Source organism: Lepisma saccharinum, chromosome 5 (genome assembly GCF_977018435.1).
Source record: "Lepisma saccharinum chromosome 5, izLepSacc3.1, whole genome shotgun sequence".
NCBI classification, from domain to species: domain Eukaryota; kingdom Metazoa; phylum Arthropoda; class Insecta; order Zygentoma; family Lepismatidae; genus Lepisma; species Lepisma saccharinum.
Window position 1 is genome coordinate 59,995,469 of NC_139233.1, and position 21,612 is coordinate 60,017,080.

Sequence of the window (21,612 nt, forward strand, 5' to 3'; positions counted from 1 at the left end):
TAACGGTCAAATATTGAGTGACAAGTAATTAATCTAATTGCCCGTTAGTAGGAATTAATTGCAATTGGTAATATTAATATCCGTCGCGAATACAGGTGTCTAGCGAACTGTCTTAGCCAGCACTAGCTTGCTCAACCACAGTTTTTCGCCCGAATTCGGATTTACATGCATTCTTATGGGAATATCAAGAAAAATGCAACTTCTAAACCAATGGACCGAATGAGATGAGATTTTAACCAGCGGAAGACCACATCATGAAAGTACTGATTCCAGGATTTGAGCCTAATCAGAACAGAACTACGGGAGTTATGAATTATTAAAGATTCATCGCTATATTGAAAGGGAGACACTACCCTACTGAGTTGTCCTTGCTTTTCGTGACTGAATACAAAAGAGGAAGAGTTAGCCTAATCTCTGCGCGAGGGGCTGATACCAGAGGTTAAGGACCGGAGTGAGCATTGACCAGGATAGGAGGACAACGGCAAAGCACCAGAAACAATAAACAAGCACCTGATCATAGAGGGTACAGCGTCACTACGTTCAAATCTGGAATAAAAGGGATGATTTGGAATAGCGAGACACAGTTTTGACACAGTTTTGCCTACAATCGCCATCGGAGTGTGAGCTACGCGCGACCAAGCTGCGAGCCGCAATCAGACTCGTGGTCTGGATTTGTTTTTCCTCGAGTGAGTGTTTCAGAGCCATGGAGTAGAGCAGAATAGAACCAGGGGGTCCTTCTCCCCCTCGCCGTCAACGCATCCGCGCACATACGTGTGGTTATGTGAGAATAACGCCAGACACGTCCACCTGTGTCAATCGTCCGAAACAACGTCTAAAGTAGTGAAAGTTGATAACATTTGATATCCATGTGAAACCGCGAATGGCTCATCGCGTATGTTCGTCTCATCGCCCAAGTCACGTATCTGTACTTACGAGTGACCGCGAAGAACTGACCTGTTATTGCGCAAGTTGTCGTATGGAGTCGACGGTGGGCGTGTACCGTCCTGGACGTCCCTGCGAAGTGAACGAGTGAAGCCAGGATCCGATGATGCCAGATGGAGCTGCCGACTGATCCACTTTCGCGAACCAGGATAACCGCGAGGTGCAACAATGGAGCATGGAGGCCTTCCAAAACTGTAGGACCACTTTCACCCAACCCAGGTCAGAGGGAATGCAGCGAAGGTAAGATCCAACCATGTGCGCGTGTGAGAAAGACGACGACTATCTACCGCGAATCTGCGTAAATCAAATCATTGCTTAACTTAAATCAGTGCTATGGCAACCCTAGACATCGGTATTCCGGCGGAATAATCAATTTAAAGATGAGAGTTTATGTTAACAGCAAACAATAGTTCATTGAATATATTTATACCTTCAGAAAAGATAGAAGGGGTTCGCACAAGGAACAATTATTCACTTTATATTTAAAATCCTAAACGATAAATTGTAAAAGGCAATGTAGCCAAGACATAGCAAGAGTATGGTCAAAGTAGTAATTAATCTAACTTTTGTATTTGTCATATTGTCGCAATATGCCATAGAATGAGAGAATGAATGTGAGATCGAGTGAAAGAGGGCAAGATGTAATGTCTATTTATCTGTGCTTTAATATATGTGTATATTCAGAAACACCGTAGTATTATGTAACGTCATTTCAGGTATTTAAAATCAAATCCTCCTAGGTTTATTCTCGGTAACTCCGACTGTTAGGCACTTATCCTGACCGTATTATATTTCATGTAATGTTTAATTCGCCCAGCAGGTGAGGCGAGCGATTCTTCGTTGTTGCGTTGCTAAGCTCAGTTCAGTTGAGTTAATTGAGTTAATTAGTTATTTATTAAATTAGCAGCCCGTAACAAAATTTTTACGCCCGAACATTCGACGAGTAGGCAAAAAAGTAGGCAAGTAAAAAAGTTGCCCGAACATGCGACGAGTAGGCCAATAAGATATGTAGTCATATAAAAAGTTGCCCGAATAATCGACGAGTAGGCAAATAAAATATAGTAGGCAAGTAAAAAAGTACGCCGAATAATCGACGAATAGGCAAATAGAAGAGTAGGCAAATAGGAAGCAAATAGGAATTAGGCTCGTAGAACGATGTTACAGGCAGGCTAGTAAGAAACCTGGAGGTCACGAGTATTCTAATTAGTTGCTTATCTACTCAATGTGAATTTTATTAAGTTTGATTGTAATGGTTAACAATCAGTTATGTCTATTACCCAAGGGGATTTAATACTTTGTTGTTAAAGAGAGTTTTCAGCCTACGAATGTCCACGACAGGGTACCAGAATTTAACGCTAAGGGGGAACTTAGATTTTTTTGTTGAAAATTAAATAATTGCAACCTGTAACTGAAAATCCTGATAAGAATCTGTAGAGACGTGTTCATTTAAAGTATTATTGTGTAATTTGTACGGTGATTTTAATTAACTGAATATGCAATCGATGTGTAGCTAGAACCATTTTGTGTGTTTTTTATGGTGTAATAGTGAAATACTTTGTTGCGACTATAGCATTTTTCCATAGCAGAATTATTAGAGGATCTTATTATTTTATTAACAATGGGCGTTATTAACTTCGGACGATAAAGGACAAAAGGACACGATATGACGCACGGAAGCAGGTGAGGGAAGCGATCCCCGGGATCTGAAACCAGAAACCAGGAAAAGAATTTTGATATCTTTTTCCTTCGGCGATAGCCAGCCACGAGAAGAAGAACAAGAAGATTGGCATGCAAAGAACTACTCGGCTCCGCAAGAGATTAGCCAACGACAATACCATGGACCGCTCAGGGTTTGAGCATTCTACAGATACAGGCGTTTCGTCAGCCGGCAACGTTGATAAGGATCTAGGGAAAGATCAGTCGGCAACAGGGTTGCCAGTTCCAGAGAAGATGGACGTGCAGGCCATGTTCTCTCAGCTAATTAGTTATCTCCAAGCCAGAGATGAAGAAAGAGAACAGAAGAGGAAGAGAGAAGAAGAAGAAAGGCGGAAGATAGAGGCGGCCGAAAGGAGAGAAGGAGAAGAAAGATTGGACCGCCGTTTCCAAGTACTGCTATCCAAAATTGACCAAATGAAGGATTTCCAAATCACGCAACGGAGAAGAAACGAGGACGAAGAGATTCGCCGATTGGAGGCAACGTCCAGGGATGCGAACCCAACTCCTTTGCTCGTCGCAGCAGACGTGCCTAACCAGCTGACCTGTCAATCAGCACCAACTTCCTTGGATCGCCAAGCAGCGCGTGACGTCATCGGCCAGAGCGGGAGTCCGCCGAACTTGAACGCTTTCGCCCAGCAGGAGACACGCAGTGTTTCTAACCCGGAGTCGAATACTCGCGGAATCTTCTCAAAAGTCGGCATAGATCATTTTCAAACGTACAACCCCGATCACGACGAGACTTTACCGTCAATGTTCATAAGGGACTTCAAAGAAGATTGTTTGTTGTACGGTGTCGATAGCCCAGACTGCCTGAGGCTAATGCGAAAATTACTCAAAGGGAGTGCAAGGATCTGGCTAGAGCAGCGGAATCCGCCATTCGATATATTTGAAGAATTTGAACGAGCATTTCTGCAACAATTTCAAGGTCGCCAGCTAGTAGAACGAAAAATCACTTTACTTAGAAATCGCAGGTTTGATGAGAGCCAGAAAATCACCTATAAACAATTCTTTTGGCAGCGAGTGAGTGATTTCCACGCCCTGAAGCCCGGAATTGAGCCAGTTGAAATGTTAGCCGCAATACGCGCAATGTTTCCGCATTATGTGCAACGTCAGCTAACCGGAGACGCACTTTCCAACATGGACACGATGTCGATGATTCTTTGCGATTTGGACGCGCTGGAGCAAGAGAAACGAGCATCCTGGGAAAACAAGAATCAGAGAAGAAAGTTTGGAGATTTTGATGAAGGAAGGCAAGGGGGATTCCCAAAAGTAAACTTGGCGGCAAACAATAGTCGGAGACAGAACTCTGGGAGGAACCATAGAGAAGCTTATCCCCAGCGAGGCCGGTACAGCAATCACCGCCCACAACAACAACACTTCAGAGATGATAGAGATGGAGAAAACGCGAGATGGCAACACTGCCGGGGTCAAAACAACCCGAGACAAGATGAGAGGAATCGTGCTGTGAATGCGGTTAGAACAGTCGTATCCCCACAGACTGGTGCTAATTTACTCGACTGGAATAGACCGTCTACTAGCCGTAACTTGGACCCACGCTCCCCAGATTACCAACCTAGACGAAGTGGACTGAGGCAAGAACAGCGATCTCTGGAGCAGATAACCGATATTCAAGGCCCGACGGAAGACTAGAAGACTCCTTTGTCAGTCCGGCTCATGTCAAAGGAGACACTGAAGAAAATATCGCACTAGAGCCACCCCGATTGTAAAGTAAACAATAGGAAAATTATAGATTATTTTTTTTATATTAAAAGGCAAAAAATGTAGACCTTTCTTATAATTAATGCAAGAAGTATGCAAACATATGTGTGAGAGGGAACAAATTGCAAATCAAATATTTACTTATATCTTATTTAGCTTATTATTCAGTATTCACTTTAATATGTATAAAACTACAGGATGTATCCGAAGTTAGTATATATGTGGTAATATGCATTGAGATTTTGATGTTAAAATGTACTTTATATTGTATTCTTGTATATTTTATTATATTCGTTTATATTCTCATAATTATATCACAATTGCAGAAAGTATAACTTCATTCTAATGTTGAGTTAAAAGTTATACAGTCCAGGGTTCGAGTCCCTATTCAGACGCCTATGTGTGCGATCACTAACAAATATCATTAATATGTGGTATGAATTTTTTCCTGTCACTCGCAAGTTCGCTCTGAAAAAAATTCATAATTAAAAGGAGGGGAATGTTATAACGGTCAAATATTGAGTGACAAGTAATTAATCTAATTGCCCGTTAGTAGGAATTAATTGCAATTGGTAATATTAATATCCGTCGCGAATACAGGTGTCTAGCGAACTGTCTTAGCCAGCACTAGCTTGCTCAACCACAGTTTTTCGCCCGAATTCGGATTTACATGCATTCTTATGGGAATATCAAGAAAAATGCAACTTCTAAACCAATGGACCGAATGAGATGAGATTTTAACCAGCGGAAGACCACATCATGAAAGTACTGATTCCAGGATTTGAGCCTAATCAGAACAGAACTACGGGAGTTATGAATTATTAAAGATTCATCGCTATATTGAAAGGGAGACACTACCCTACTGAGTTGTCCTTGCTTTTCGTGACTGAATACAAAAGAGGAAGAGTTAGCCTAATCTCTGCGCGAGGGGCTGATACCAGAGGTTAAGGACCGGAGTGAGCATTGACCAGGATAGGAGGACAACGGCAAAGCACCAGAAACAATAAACAAGCACCTGATCATAGAGGGTACAGCGTCACTACGTTCAAATCTGGAATAAAAGGGATGATTTGGAATAGCGAGACACAGTTTTGACACAGTTTTGCCTACAATCGCCATCGGAGTGTGAGCTACGCGCGACCAAGCTGCGAGCCGCAATCAGACTCGTGGTCTGGATTTGTTTTTCCTCGAGTGAGTGTTTCAGAGCCATGGAGTAGAGCAGAATAGAACCAGGGGGTCCTTCTCCCCCTCGCCGTCAACGCATCCGCGCACATACGTGTGGTTATGTGAGAATAACGCCAGACACGTCCACCTGTGTCAATCGTCCGAAACAACGTCTAAAGTAGTGAAAGTTGATAACATTTGATATCCATGTGAAACCGCGAATGGCTCATCGCGTATGTTCGTCTCATCGCCCAAGTCACGTATCTGTACTTACGAGTGACCGCGAAGAACTGACCTGTTATTGCGCAAGTTGTCGTATGGAGTCGACGGTGGGCGTGTACCGTCCTGGACGTCCCTGCGAAGTGAACGAGTGAAGCCAGGATCCGATGATGCCAGATGGAGCTGCCGACTGATCCACTTTCGCGAACCAGGATAACCGCGAGGTGCAACAATGGAGCATGGAGGCCTTCCAAAACTGTAGGACCACTTTCACCCAACCCAGGTCAGAGGGAATGCAGCGAAGGTAAGATCCAACCATGTGCGCGTGTGAGAAAGACGACGACTATCTACCGCGAATCTGCGTAAATCAAATCATTGCTTAACTTAAATCAGTGCTATGGCAACCCTAGACATCGGTATTCCGGCGGAATAATCAATTTAAAGATGAGAGTTTATGTTAACAGCAAACAATAGTTCATTGAATATATTTATACCTTCAGAAAAGATAGAAGGGGTTCGCACAAGGAACAATTATTCACTTTATATTTAAAATCCTAAACGATAAATTGTAAAAGGCAATGTAGCCAAGACATAGCAAGAGTATGGTCAAAGTAGTAATTAATCTAACTTTTGTATTTGTCATATTGTCGCAATATGCCATAGAATGAGAGAATGAATGTGAGATCGAGTGAAAGAGGGCAAGATGTAATGTCTATTTATCTGTGCTTTAATATATGTGTATATTCAGAAACACCGTAGTATTATGTAACGTCATTTCAGGTATTTAAAATCAAATCCTCCTAGGTTTATTCTCGGTAACTCCGACTGTTAGGCACTTATCCTGACCGTATTATATTTCATGTAATGTTTAATTCGCCCAGCAGGTGAGGCGAGCGATTCTTCGTTGTTGCGTTGCTAAGCTCAGTTCAGTTGAGTTAATTGAGTTAATTAGTTATTTATTAAATTAGCAGCCCGTAACAATGTAATGACTGTTAAATCTTTAAAAATTGTCACTTTTTCCGTGAGTTGGGTGGCAGTGGAATTTGACGGTCTTAAACCGTCCTTTCTCCGGGGTAAATCAACAGTATATATTGATTTTGTCTAGCACATTTATTTTTATTGCAAACAGAAATGCGTGTTAAAAGTCTGCGAGCTGATGCCACACATCTACATTTGCAGATTAGAGAATGGTTGTGTCAACTTATTAATCTAGTGAACGCCTTCCTCAATTGTTAGACTATTTACTCATTTAATAATCCATCGCTGCAAGAACTTTTATGACAAATAAACCTTTCTCATGCAAATGAAATTAGTAGACTGTTGTCTACTCATTACACTATTACACAACTTAAGCTTTACATACCTTACAAGAAAACCTTCCACACTGATAGCCTAAGTACTATGCACATTGTTTCTCTTGAAGTTATTTAATGTAAGTATATTCATTGTACATTCTAAAATATTTTACAGCCATAAAGATTTCATGAAAATTTTCTCTTGCCCACATTTTTCTCCGTAACGTATTTAGACATTTTTCTAATTTGTGTGCCTAAGGTGTTAGAAAACTAGTTGAAGTGAAATGTATTGATTGATTTCCTCTTTTGGCACATCTCGAAGATAAGGATGAATGGTAAGAAGATGAATTCGATAAAAGGACACTCACAAACAAAGACAGCACAGAACACAATCCCACGGGGAATTTATTATACTGGCCGTGAGTCCAGACGCTAGAACTTCACTAGTCCGCACACAGAACTCAAAGTGTGTCAATTGACACCCAAAAGTGCATCATTTTTTTTACTCCAATGACACATTAAAAATGCATCGAACTGCAAGATGCACCTAAATGCATCAAAATAAATGGGTCAAATGATTCACTAAAATGCATCAAACTGAATGATGCACATAAATTCATCAAAATAAATGTGTCAAATGCCACATTAAAGTGGATATTTCGTTTGATGCACCAAAACGTGTCGTGGAGTCAAAAAATTTGATGTACTTTTAGTGTGTAGAGTGACACGTTCAAAAGCATCAGGTTTTTTTCCTTTTCTTGCTCATGGGGGTTGCATACCTGCAAGGGAAAAGTTCCAATACATTTCTCCACTATAAAAAATATTGCACTTTACAAACACTTTCTTGAAGCACTTCACATTTAATGTGCTTCAGAAGTATTGAAATTGATGAAAAAGTGATAGAAAGGAGTGCAAGTGTGTAAAGTGCATTCTAGAAATTATTAATTATTTTTGATCATTTATAGTACATTTCACACACTTAGAACATGCTGAAAACACTGAAAGAATTAATCATTATACATAATGGTTCAGATCCCACTTTAAACTGTATGTCCAATCCCGATTAGCCTTACTGTTCATAAAGTGGACTTAAAACACTAAATCAATCAATCAATCAATCTAGTGCAGGAGAAAGCTTAAGCTTCACCTAATTAAATATTGGGCTTTTGTTGTTCACATTTGTGCATATATAAACATACTTTTCTGTTTCATGGCCTTGTGAGTTTATTGTTATATGTGCAAATATTGAATTGAATGTTGAATACATAAAAATAACACTTTCAGACATACTGAAAATAACTTTTGCACAAAATGAGAGATCATAATAATTTTTAGACTGAGGAGAAGGAGTAAATTGATTTTCCTTCCCATTTAATCTACATAGTTATGCCTTATCGTGTATACATGCAGATTAACAATCACAGAATAACCCAAAAAATTTCAATTGTGAACAAAAATTAAATGATATAGGAGTAAGAAGCATTAATCAGAAAAAAAAATTAACATGCTGTAACCTTAAATTAAACACAAGCAACATAAAATAGATATAGAAAAATAATTAATGCCATTTTCAATCATGACACCAATGTTGTTAGTGAACAATAAGAGAAACTTAGGTGCAATTCATAGTTACTAATTATACAGAAGATCCTGAGACAGAACATATATTGTTTGACACAGATACACTGGTTCTTAATACACATTCTGTTTTAAATCCTTGAACTTCTCACATAAGATATATGGCTCAGGGCGACAGTCTGTATTTATGGCCTAATGGTATATACTCGACGTCTGCCATACATGTAGCACAACTTTTGAGTTACTCTAATTAAAAAAAATAGTACATGTCAACATGTCAACATGTTTGTAAAGTGGCACACTGCACTTTCTAGAATTCAGCTACCAGGACAACATTCCTTCCACTAATAGTGCCAGATAGGGTGCTTCATTCTCAAAATCTTTTGTTAGCAAATGGTGATACTTCCTGAAAATAAATGAATAAAGCACTAATAATTATATATTTTCTTGAATTTTATTACAAAACATCACATTTATTCCTGATGAAGAAGTATTATCCAATTAAAGCAAGTTCTCTCTCTCTCTCTCTCTCTCTATCGCAATGAGACTTAATGTCCTAACTATGCTAGCCCACAAAAATTGGGAAAAATTCTGTCAGAACAATGCCCTCAAATGCCTATTGTACCCTGACATTTAATTTGACTTATTTAATATAGGGCCTATGTCATGACCCTAGCACACAAATCATCACCATGCTTTGATATTCAACAGATCCCTGTGTCAATTTGCTTCCATTTTATCTAGACTAAAATCCATGACACCACATCTTTAAGGGGTCAAGCCCTCCAGGCGGGTTATCATTGGACGATTTGTGGTTAACACATTGTGTACCATCAGCACTGTTACTGGTGTTCAAGTAAAATAAAAAAAAGTAAAAAGTAAAGTGTTCCCCTGTGCTTTGCATTTATTTCAAGTAGCGCCCCAGCTGTTCTCATGATGTTGGGTAAATACAGAAACTTTGGAACTCGAAAGAGTTCGAACCAAGGACTGCTCATATTAAAGACGAGAGCAGTAACCAATCATTCGGCTCTTTCATTTTACTAATCACTACAAAATATTTAGAATCTAACTACTCAACTTGTACATCTACCCCTTTACTACATTACTTCCACTGTTTCTCCCCTCAACTACAGCAATTAAAGCTTGTATGTGCTTACCTTTAATGTATGAAGACAGACTATCAAAGAACACTCAGGCCGGACTTGAACTCGAAGCTCATCACAAGAGCACTTTACCCTATATGTAGCATCTCCTAGCACAGGGCCAAGTAAATATTGATGTAAAGTTACTGTAAAACAAAAATAATAACATATTTACTGCTATAAAACAGAGATCATTCAAGGTCTATTTCAATTAGCATTCGGAAAACATTAGCATGTGCAGGTGTTGTAAATATAATAGCAATAATATTTTTTGTGAAACTATAAAGGAAAGGAAACATTCTGAAATATGCTTATAGGCCAAAACGAAGTGAAATAACAAATAGCATATTCAATTGAGTTAATGTATATTACTTTTCTGTCCATAAACGTTTATGCTATACATAAAAATATGATTTAAAAAATACAAGACTCTAATTTTTCGTGTTGTATCATATAATATGAATGTGAAACAATGGGCATTTTATCACAGAGAAACATGACTTGGAGCTTTGAAAATAAAACAATTAGGGACTTACGTGGGACTAAACCAGATGAAAACAATCAGAATTGAAAAGAATGTATGGTTTTGAATGATGTAAATTGTATACGACTTACAATCAGAAACCCTTTATGACTTATCTCTCTTTTCCTCTCTTCCCTCCCACATTTTCTCTTTTATTTCTTTTCTCTCTCTCTTAAAGAGACACACATTCTCATATATATACATACATACATATATTTATATATATACAGGGTGTATAAAAACATGTGGCCGAAACTTTAGGGATTTATTCTTGACATCAAAACATAACAAAAAGTTCATATGAACATGGGTCCAAAAATCCTTCGTTAGGGAGGTATGAAAGGAAATAATATTCATGGCACAAAAATGAGACGACCAGAAACATTTACATGTATGAAAGGATTTAATATTCATGGCACACAAATGATACATTTACCAAACACATTGCCATTTACAAAAATTGCTCGAAGTGACCACCTCCTGCTTCCATTCCATGCATTTCCTGAGCCTGCGTTCCATACTTTGCCGTACGTTGTGGAAAACTCCTGGTGTGTTCCGTATTTGGTCATGGTCAAATCCATGTTGGATACGCTCCCTCAGAACATCGACATTGGGTACGGGAGTTGAATACACCAAGGATTTTAAATTTCCCCAAAGGGTTTAAACCCATTGGATTTAAATCTGGCGATCGGGCAGGCCATGCAATGGATAACCCGCGACCAATCCATCTGTTCGGAAACAGATTATCGAGAAACTGGCAAACTATCCGTGTAAAATGCGGTGGAGCACCATCGTGCATAAACCACATTCGTTGGATGACATCTAGAGGTACGTCATCAAGTAAATGCAGCAATTCATGTCTGAGAAACTGTAGATACGTTTGTCCAGTCAGACGTTGCGGTAAGAAGTAGGGGCCAATGAGATGATCATGAATGATTCCACCCCACACGTTGAGGCTGAACCTCTGTTGATGTTTGTCTTGTCTCACTGCATGAGGGCTTTCATAAGCCCAGATGTGATTGTTATGATAATTGAAGATCCTATCACGTGAAAAGCCAGCCTCATCAGTGAATAAGGTACATGCTAAGAACTGCAGAAACACAGCACACTGCCCTAACATACGTTGACAGAAATTTGTTTATTCGTGGCTGATAGTCTGCCTCATTTAATCCTTGCACCCGTTGAAGGTGATACGGGTACAGAAGATTTTAATGCAGAATGTTCCAGATCGTCATGTGATTAACGCCTTCCCTTCTCGCAGTTCTCCTTGTATTGGTTGATGGACTTTCATCCACAGTCCGAAGAACCCGTTCCTCACGCTCAGGCGTTCGTACATCGCGTGGTCTCTCACCATCTGCAACTCTCTTCTCAACTGTGCCTGTCTCTCGCAAGCGTTGGTGTAGTCGTACAAACGTTCCTGCACAAGTAACTGCCTCCCAGGGTAACGTTCAGCATAACGTTGACGTGCTGCGTCCGCATTCCCATCTGCTAGGCCGTACATGTAGTGCATATCCGTCATTTCAGACACTGAATACATCGTTGTGATCTGTTGTGATGGAAGTTACTGTAAAACAGAACAAACGGCAATCAGACAAGAAAACAACAAATGCCATGCCCAACTGTACACACGAAAGTGAGTACAAATGCACATTTGAGGTTCATTACACAACCAGGAGTCACTACATGGAATTCCATTCATACCTCCCCAACGAAGGATTTTCGGACCCATGTTCATATGAACTTTTTGTTATGTTTTGATCTCACGAATAAATCCCTAAAGTTTCTGACACATGTTTATATACACCCTGTATATATATATTGGAGAGAATATAAATGACAAATTCACTGAGAGACAGAGACAGAGAGAGAGAGAGAGAGAGAGAGAAAGGGGAAGAAGAAAAGAAAGACATGAGAGATGCAGTGGCGAAGCGTAGATTTCCTAGCAGGGTAGGCACAAAAGTGCAATAATTTCCATTAGTTGCTTAAATATGTAAAAAGAAAGGGAAGGGGGCTATGTCATGGAGAGTGGTTCAATGACTCTCCAGGCCGCTTCTTTACTTGCCAGTGGCGTGACGTTTTCAAAAGTGTTGTTACCGGCCATCAGTACGATAATTATGTCTTAGACGTTCTCCTCCCGCCCACCAGATGTCATCGATCTAGATTTTGTTCATTTCGTTTTTTTTTTTATTTGTTAGTATTTTTTCAGCCCCTGATTTATACACACACCTCCAGAAAGAACTACCAATCATGAGACATCGCGAAAATCCAACAAATAGTGCTCGAGCCCTGTTGTCAATTCTTCATTACTTTTTTTCTAAATTTATTTTGCAATTGAGGTGAAAAGGGCAGAACCCCCCTCCCCATAATTTTCGGGTCAGTCTGACGTTTGTGCCGTGAGCAGACGACAGAATTCCGCACTTTAAGCAACTGTCAGTTTGGTACGTTCTACTGCTGCCAACTTAGTTTTTTTAGCAAGACTTCCTCGCACCGAGGAAAACACCATTGTTATCTGTTGTCTAACTAAAGGAATGGTTGTAGTTAATTCCAGTTTTGGCTTTCTAGATAAATGGATTTCTGACACCTGTATGTGCAAGTAAACATAATTTAAATTTTGAATATTTTCGTCTCATTTGTTCTGATCTATGCTAATCGTGTAGATGAGAATGTATGGAGAATGAATTAAAGATGATCAGGAAACATTGACATGACCACAATTATGTCACCTGGCTTCGTAACGTATTAGGATGACCACCACGGGGCTTTCAAGAAAAAACATAGGTAAAGGTGTCCTCTCTCTCATTCAGTGTGTATACTTCGCATCCTAGTTTGTTCTACCATATGGTTCTACCCCTTGTGTTAGTAGACACCTTTACGTGATAATAGAACATAGGATCCTTTTTTGGGACCCGGCAACACGACAGGTTACTATGTAACATATAAACAGGTTATAATAAATGTAGTTGCTTGAGAGAATAGAATTCCAATTTTTAGGCGCAATTCAGCTCTTTTCTGCCAATCCAATGTGACAACACTGGCCTGTTCCGTCAGACCTGAAACAGACATGGCCCGCGCAATAACCCCATAACACAACACTTTTTGTCCTAAACCCAAAAAAGTATTCCCTTGCATTGTACTCTCATTGACCGCCCTCTTCTCTTGTTATCCCTTCAGGGTAAACGAAACTGCCTACCTCTTCGCTTGTGTCGGCTGCATACAAAAATGTCTGCTTGTAATATCTATTCGACGACAGTGTTAACGCATTAAATAACGTTTCAACAACTTTTAATATTTATTTTTTTTATATTTTGCTGTCTCTTGCCACTGCTACTTCCAAAGGAAAATATAGTTGAAAACATTTTAGAAATGATTGTTATAAGAAGGAAACATGAAAGACCAAAAGTGGGTCCTACCTTACCGATGATTACATCTTCAGTCAATTAAGAACTCGATTGTTCTTGCATTTCAGCCCGGCACTTCTTGCATAAATCTGATCGCTGCACAAGACACGAATCACAAACAAAGCTCTACCGCCCCGAACCTCGCGTTCCGAGCCAAGCTCCCTTGTAGCGTCCTGCTCAGGAGCGAGGGAATCCCCGTTCACGATAAAAATAAATTATTCTATTTTCAGTGAAAGTAAAACTACTTTGTAAATATACGGCGTAGCTAGCATTTTAATTTACATAATTTGGTAAGAAGACTTACTTTACACATATAAGTTCTTTAGACTTTCTGTCTACGCTACGGTGTTGGGTGAATCGACAAGACCATCAGCACTCTGACCAGAAAACGAAGTCAGAACTACAGTACTCCGTAATTTTCAATTTCACTTACACTTGTCGATGAAAGGAAGGAAAACCTAAGTTTCGTACAAAATATGGAGAATGTACAAAGAAATAGAAATATCTCTGCACGAACACAGGCTAATGTTTACAAAAAATGCCGGTACACCACAAATTTCCAACCTTGACGGAAATGCAGTGTTGCTGATATTCTGTTCGTCCTAATGGGTAACACCGCGAGGCCGGCCTCAGGAGCACGTTATAAGCATACGTACAGTACTCGTAAGATTAGGCTTCCCGCATATGCGACCGTACGACGGAATGTAAAGAGAAGAGGCCCCAGCAAATGTGCCTCACTCCGTGGAAAGTTCCTATACTGGACAGGGTTAGAATTTTTTTGTAATTATCATAAATGAAAATTCCAAAATTTTCCATTCCATTACATGTGTTTTGACGAAATAAGTAAATACACCTTTAAAAGAGTAATGGCGTGGGTAGGCCCGGCCTCCTGGCCTCATAGGACGCTTCGCCACTGGAGAGATGGAAGGAGTATATTTCTCTCTGACAAAGAGAGAGAGGGGGGATAGAGATAACATGTGGAAAGAAAAGAGAAAAATAAGATAGGATGAAAAAGAAAGAAAAACAAATGAAGAGATATAGAAATCCCTCTCCTCCTGTACCACTTTCCATGACTAAATGCAATTGTAATAATTAAATTTCCAAGACTTTGATGGGTAGCTTGATGTGCATAAAAGTTTGTATGTTAACTGAAAAAAAAAATATTAAAAGTCATTCATTGTATCTCGTGTTGGACATTATGTATGTATAGTTACTTAAAATTATTTATCAGTTGCACAAAAAAAAAAATTCCAGGGGTGTATCCTGAATTGACCATGTATGGATGTAAGTTTGTATTTAAGGGTGGTAGGATAAATTTAGAGCCAAAATAACTTTATGACTTAGAAATGCATATCCCACATATCATTAGGATAATAGGCAGTGCTACATACACATTCGAAGGGAATCATATAAAGGGGTAATATGAACAAATAGATAAAACAAAATAGAAGAGACAGGGTATAGTTATTGCACATTAAAAAATAAAATAAAAAAGCAAAATTAAACAGGAAAATTTACATGATACCCATATTTATAACGCCTATAAGTATAGAAATCATTCACAAAATAATTCCATCACTGAACGAGAGAGAGAGAGAGAGAGAGTGGGTATCAAAGGTAGTGAGGGGGTTAAGAGCTGCTCATTATGTCATCCAACGAGAAGCTATTCAGATTGTGAGTGATGTTATGAGTTATCAGGATTTTCGAAAGGGGGAGGGGTACATATGTTTATTTTTATTGGTAAGCCCTCAATTTGCCATCTTTCCTGTCTTTGATGTTCTATAAAAAAAGAAGGAATACTGGGCCAAGGAGGTCATTATAAGTTGTGACCCCCCATCAACCTTTGGCATGCTACTGGATGTTATGTCAAGCAGTTTAAATATCTGAGCCTAAAATCTACCTAATGTTAAAGTGAAGGGGAAAATATTCTGAAGACATTTTAAATTAATTCAACATTGAATTATTCTACATATTTGTATTTGTTAATTCGCAAGTCCTAATTTCCAGTGCCCACATTTGTGGGCCCCCCTCCACTCTTTAACAAGTAAAGATATCATATCGAAACTGAAGTTAAGCATAATATCTCACCCTCAAAAGCCTTATATTCAAGTATAAAACAGATATCTGAAAAAAAATATTCTGGGCACTAATGGGTTAATATGCACAGTGCAAATTGAACCTTAGTCATGTAGGGGAGAGCGGGGTCAATTGTAACACGGGGCAAATGTAACAATCGCTACTGTGCTGCTCTCGTGAGGCATTTTTCTTTTAAAACTATTCAAACCTGTAGAAAGGAGACGTCAGTTGGGAGTGACTCATGTGGCGGTGGTGCTTACGTAGCGATTGTTCCGGCTATTATTGGGAGTTTTTCAAATTTTCAACACATAAGTAAAAACATAAGGTTCCTTTTTATTTTTTAATAGTGATTTCGCGAGGTCGTTTGATCAAGGTTTGTATATATCATCGCAATGCACAATATTTGATGTATTTGTTAAGATAGTTGTGATCAATTTCTGGTGTCGGGGTTAGTAGCTGCAAGCCAGCAAACAATATGGCGTCAGGATGGGGCAAATGTAACAAATGTAACCGGGGCAGTTGTAACACTGTTACAATTGACCCTTATGCGTTTGTTATGTAAAATATTCACTTGCATTGTAATACAAAACATAGTTCAACCATCCTGAATTATTACATTATGTATGTTTCAGAATGGTGAGAGACAGAAAAAGAACTACCGAACGAGGCCCTTCACAAGATAAGATGGAAGAAGCTGCAAAGTTAGTTTTGGAAAGCAATGTTTCAATCCGACACGCAGCAAAAGCACACAATATTTGTCATGTGACATTTACCCGTTTTGTTAAGAAGAGACAAGAAAAATGGAATCCTGTTATGGGTTATAAACCACACAATAAAGTGTTCTCTGCCTACATGGAGACCCAGTTAACTGAATATATAAAGACATGTGCAAATATATTTTATAGACTCACCCCAAAAGAAGTCAGGCAGTTAGCCTACCAATATGCAAACCAAAATAAGTGTAAGTTTCCAGAGTCCTGGGCAGATCGTCAAATGGCTGGTGCAGACTGGTTTACCGCATTTATAAAGAGAAATCCTACTTTAGCAATAAGGACCCCAGAGTCAACATCCTTAGCGCGTGCTTTGAACTTTAATAAAGAGAATGTTAAAAAAAATTTGAAAACCTATCGAAGGTTTTGGAGCAATATCAATTCGAACCTCAAGACATCTACAATGTCGATGAAACAGGCATATCAACAGCCCCTAAGCCAGACAGATAGTCGCACCAAAGGGAAGCAAACAAGTTGGAGGAATTAATTCTCATGAGAGGGGCACCTTGGTAACGATGTGCTTAGCCGTTTGTGCCATAGGCAACAGCATTCCACCCATGTTCATTTTTCCACGGAAGAAGATCATTTTCTCCAGAATGGTCCAATAGGAAGCACAGGAGCAGCAAATGGTTCGGGGTGGAAGCAAGCACCAGAGTTTTTACAATTTCTCGAACATTTTAGGAAGTATGCCAAGCCGAGTGTTGAGAGAAAGGTTTTGGTTATCCTGGGCAACCATGACTCGCATGTTCAACTTCCAGTCATAGACTTTTGCCGACAGAATGGAATTGTTCTCCTTTCTTTCCCTCCTCACACGTTGCACAAGCTCCAACCACTGGACAGAAGGGTTTATGGTCCGTTCAAAAAGTTTTTCAACACCTTTGCTGACGTCTGGAGAAAAACCCATCCCGGTACTCGCATGACAATATACAACTTGCCAGGAATTGTTCGGGAATGTCTGCCATTAGCGATTATACCATCCAATGTTCAAGCAGGCTTCAAATGTACAGGAATATTCCCCTTCAACCGATGCATATTTCAAGAGCACGAATTTGCCCCTTCTAGCGTCACTGATAGGCCTGATTCTGCGGCACGAACAGAAACCCCCGACGAGGCACCTACTAATGATGACAATGAAGTTTATGAAACAGAACAATCAAGTAACTTGGAAGAAACTAGTTGTACCCAGAACAAAGAGCAATGCAACCCTTGCAATGAACCTCTTCCGTCCGTCCACCTCAACAGCTGTTTCTCCGGCTGACATTCGACCTCTGCCTCATGCAGAACCTAAAGAATCAGCACCTCGAAGGAAAAGAAAGAAAAGTGCTATATGGACAGATACACCTGAAAAAGAACTACTTATGGCACAGCAAAGATCGAGGCAAGAAAACAGCAAAGGGAAAAAAAGTCTGTTCGACAGAAGTGACAGTCGTCAATCAAGAAAGAAGAGAATTGCAAGCAGAAGCGCAAGAAGGTGTCAGGAAAGCAGCTCTGAAGGCGACGAATGTTTTTGTTTAATTTGCCTTGAGAAGTGATCCAATAGTGCATCTGGTGAGCAATGGGTGCAGTGCTTAACTTGTGGCAACTGGTCACATGAGAAATGCACCAAAGGAGACAGCTTTTACATTTGCCATAACTGTCAGTCAGAATGATCAGATATATCTTTGTTAGAAACAGTGTTTGGGACCTTGTATGGTTCGATTAGCCTACTTATTAACAAAAGCACAGTTAGCTAATTCTTAATCATTGTGTAAGGGTACAGTGGGATTCATGAGTATTACCGTGCAAATTGTCCATCACCATGTTCGTGCACTTTATTTGACCCAATAAGAGCATCAAGAATGAAAAGAAAACTCACAACAAGCGGTTGACAACTTCTGCACCAGCATACATAAAAATCCATCGCTTAACAACCCATAGGATGTAAGAGAAATATTGATGAAAATAGCCATGGACAATTTGCACGGTCATACTCATAGATCCCACTGTACATGTTATTTCCAGCAAAAAAAAAATTGTATTTCTGGTAAATGTTAGTATGTTACATTTGCCCCTGTAGTGTGTTACATTTGCCCCCGAGCAAGAGTCAATTGTAACATTTGTCGCACATTTTTAAAACATTAATTATGATTAGCATATTATATATGGCGGGATCATGACCGCATAATATCAATAACAACATATTGTAGTGTTTCCATGCCCATTTTCACGCTGCAAAGATAAATAGTTTCATAGAAAATGCATCATTTATCAAAATTGTTACAATTGACCCCGCTCTCCCCTACTTTAGCAGTGTTATTACCTTTCACAAAAACTTGTCCATGCAAAACTATTGAAAGAAATTGGTATGTGTCAGTGAAGAAGTTGTTACAACTGTTGCTAACGTCATGGTCTGTTCTCCCAGAGAAGTTAACAAGTTAATAATAACACTCGTTAATAAAGAAAGTAGACGGTTTGATACGGTCCAGGTATTAAGCGCATGGCTACAAGGCTTGGTCTTCACGGCCAGAAGAAGATAAATCATAAGCAGATGTATTCTGTGTGTAATTCTTGCTATTTCATGGTTCAATGTATTTGAATGTTTCGGACATAACGTCCAGTTTCTATTAAATATATTAATTGTTAACCGTCTGGTATTTATCTTGTGCAACGTATATTAATCCACATTACCATGTCCTTCACTCCGAACCTATCAACTTGGCGCTGTGGACAGGATTCTATTCAAAATCTAGTGAAAGTAGGGTTATGGGAACCGGTCGAATATTCTGATTGGGCCTCACCACTTCTCGTTGTTACCAAGAAAGATGGCTTACTTCGTCTCTGCACTGACTTCTCAGGAACGGTGAATAAAATGACTGAAAACGTCAAGTTTCCCATTGCTAGAGTCGAGGATATTTTCTCTAAATTGGCCAGGTGTAAATACTTTATGGTAATTGACCTTCAAATGGCTTACGGACAGTTGGAACTTTCTGAAGCTGTCACTGTGTCACTGTCGTCAACACACCTTGGGGATTATATAAACCTCACAGACTACCTTTTGGCATAAACATAAGTGGAGATCTGTTTCAAATGGTCCTAGCGAAGGTCCTAGATGACATTCCCGGAGTTCCCTTCTACTTTGATGACGTCATCGTCGGAGGTGAAACATTGCAAGAATGCTTCACACGCACGTGTGATGTCCTGAATCGTCTGGCCAAACACAATGTCAAAGCGAGCGCCAGCAAAAGCCAATTCCTAACCTCATCTATCGAGTACCTAGGATACAAGATTGACGTCACTGGTATACGGCCGTCGGACAAGAACTTGGAGGCCGTCCTAAATTCTCCACCACCTCAAGACAAATCACAATTACGTTCCTTCATCGGGATGATCAACTTTCATCGAAAGTTTGTACCCAACTTAGCTTCGAAACTTCACTTTTTGCTTTCTTTACTCAAGAAAAACGTCTCTTGGAACTGGGACGATAACTGTCAACACGAGTTCGACAGCATCATGGCGGAACTTCGACAGGTAAATCCTATTGTACCTTTCGACCCAACAAAGCCAGTTGTACTTATCACTGATGGATCTCCTTTCGGCTGTGGCGCGCAATTGTGTCATCGAGTTGATAGCGGTCTACAGACCATCGCCTGCTCTTCTACCATCTTCAGTGAGACGGAGCGGAGATACTCCCAGGTAGAGAGAGAAGCTCTAGCCATAGTTCACGGAATCAAGCGATTTCACAAATTTTTACTCGGATCCAAGTTCGAGATCGTTACAGACGCACGTTCTGTAAAGTTTATCTTTTCTCCGGATCGAGCCATTTCGAAACATTCATCCAATAGATTGATGAGATGGGCTCTACTTTTATCTTCATACCGATATAATATAATTCATTCCAGCAAGGTAGAAGTAGCTGACATGCTAAGCAGGTTGCCTACGCAAGCCCGTGACACAATACCAGCTGGAGAAGAAGAACTTCATGCATATTTCGGGTCCATTGAAGACGCTGTAACTCCTCTTTCTCGAGACGCAATACAGAACGCCACTTCAGAAGACCCACTGTTCTCATTAGTTGTCTCCTGTGTAGTAAATGGTTGGCCAGATCAACACGACACGTCTACCGAACGGAAGAAGCTCGCACCTTTCTTCGAAAGAAGAGCTTACCTTACGTACGAGCAGGGAACGCTCATGTGGTCGGGTAGACTTATCATTCCCACAGTTAAACGGAATGAAGTTCTTAAAGTTTTACACGATGGACACATAGGTTCAACTCGTATGAAAGAGTTGTGTCTATCCAGATTTTGGTGGCCAGGCATGTCAGCAGAGATTTTGTAGCGAGCTGCAATACATGCCGAGCTAATGCTCCTAAGGTCCGCAACGGACCCGATTCTTCATGGCCTCTCGCTTCGTACGTGAACGAGAGATGGCATATAGACCACTTTTTCTTTGCAGGGCGTAAGTTCCTACTGATAGTAGACGCCTTCAGCAAGTGGACAGAAGTATGGCCTGTACACACATTGGACACAAAGGAAACGATCCGCTGGCTTATGCAATCTTGCCCCACGCTAGGGATACCAAATACTATCGTATCCGACAACGGCCCAACGTTCACTTCTCTCGAATTTCGTAACTTCTGTCTTAAGAATGGCATCAAACATGTTACTTCACCGCCTTATCACAGCCCTAGCAACGGCTTAGCCGAACGATACGTTCGTACTGTCAAAACCGCTCTTGTCAAGCTTATAACTGACAAACCCAATCTGAGCACGCTTGAACTTTATATGGGGATCGCCAACCTTCTTTTTATCCTTCGGAACACGCGACTGGGTGGAAAAGGAAGCCTACCAGCACTTTCGGTCTTGAAACACTGACCCATATTTTTGTGGGAACCAAACAATGTGCCTCTGTCGAGTGAATCTCCGTTCAAGCCGAGGAAGTCAGCAAAGTGTCGGAACGACTCTTCGTCGAAATATGGTACTTTCGCCATCAACTCGGCAGTTTGGGTTCAATCACCTAAGCACGGTACTCCAAATTACATCCCAGGAGTTGTCATTCGTCGAATTGGGGATAGCATCCTCTACGAGATAATGT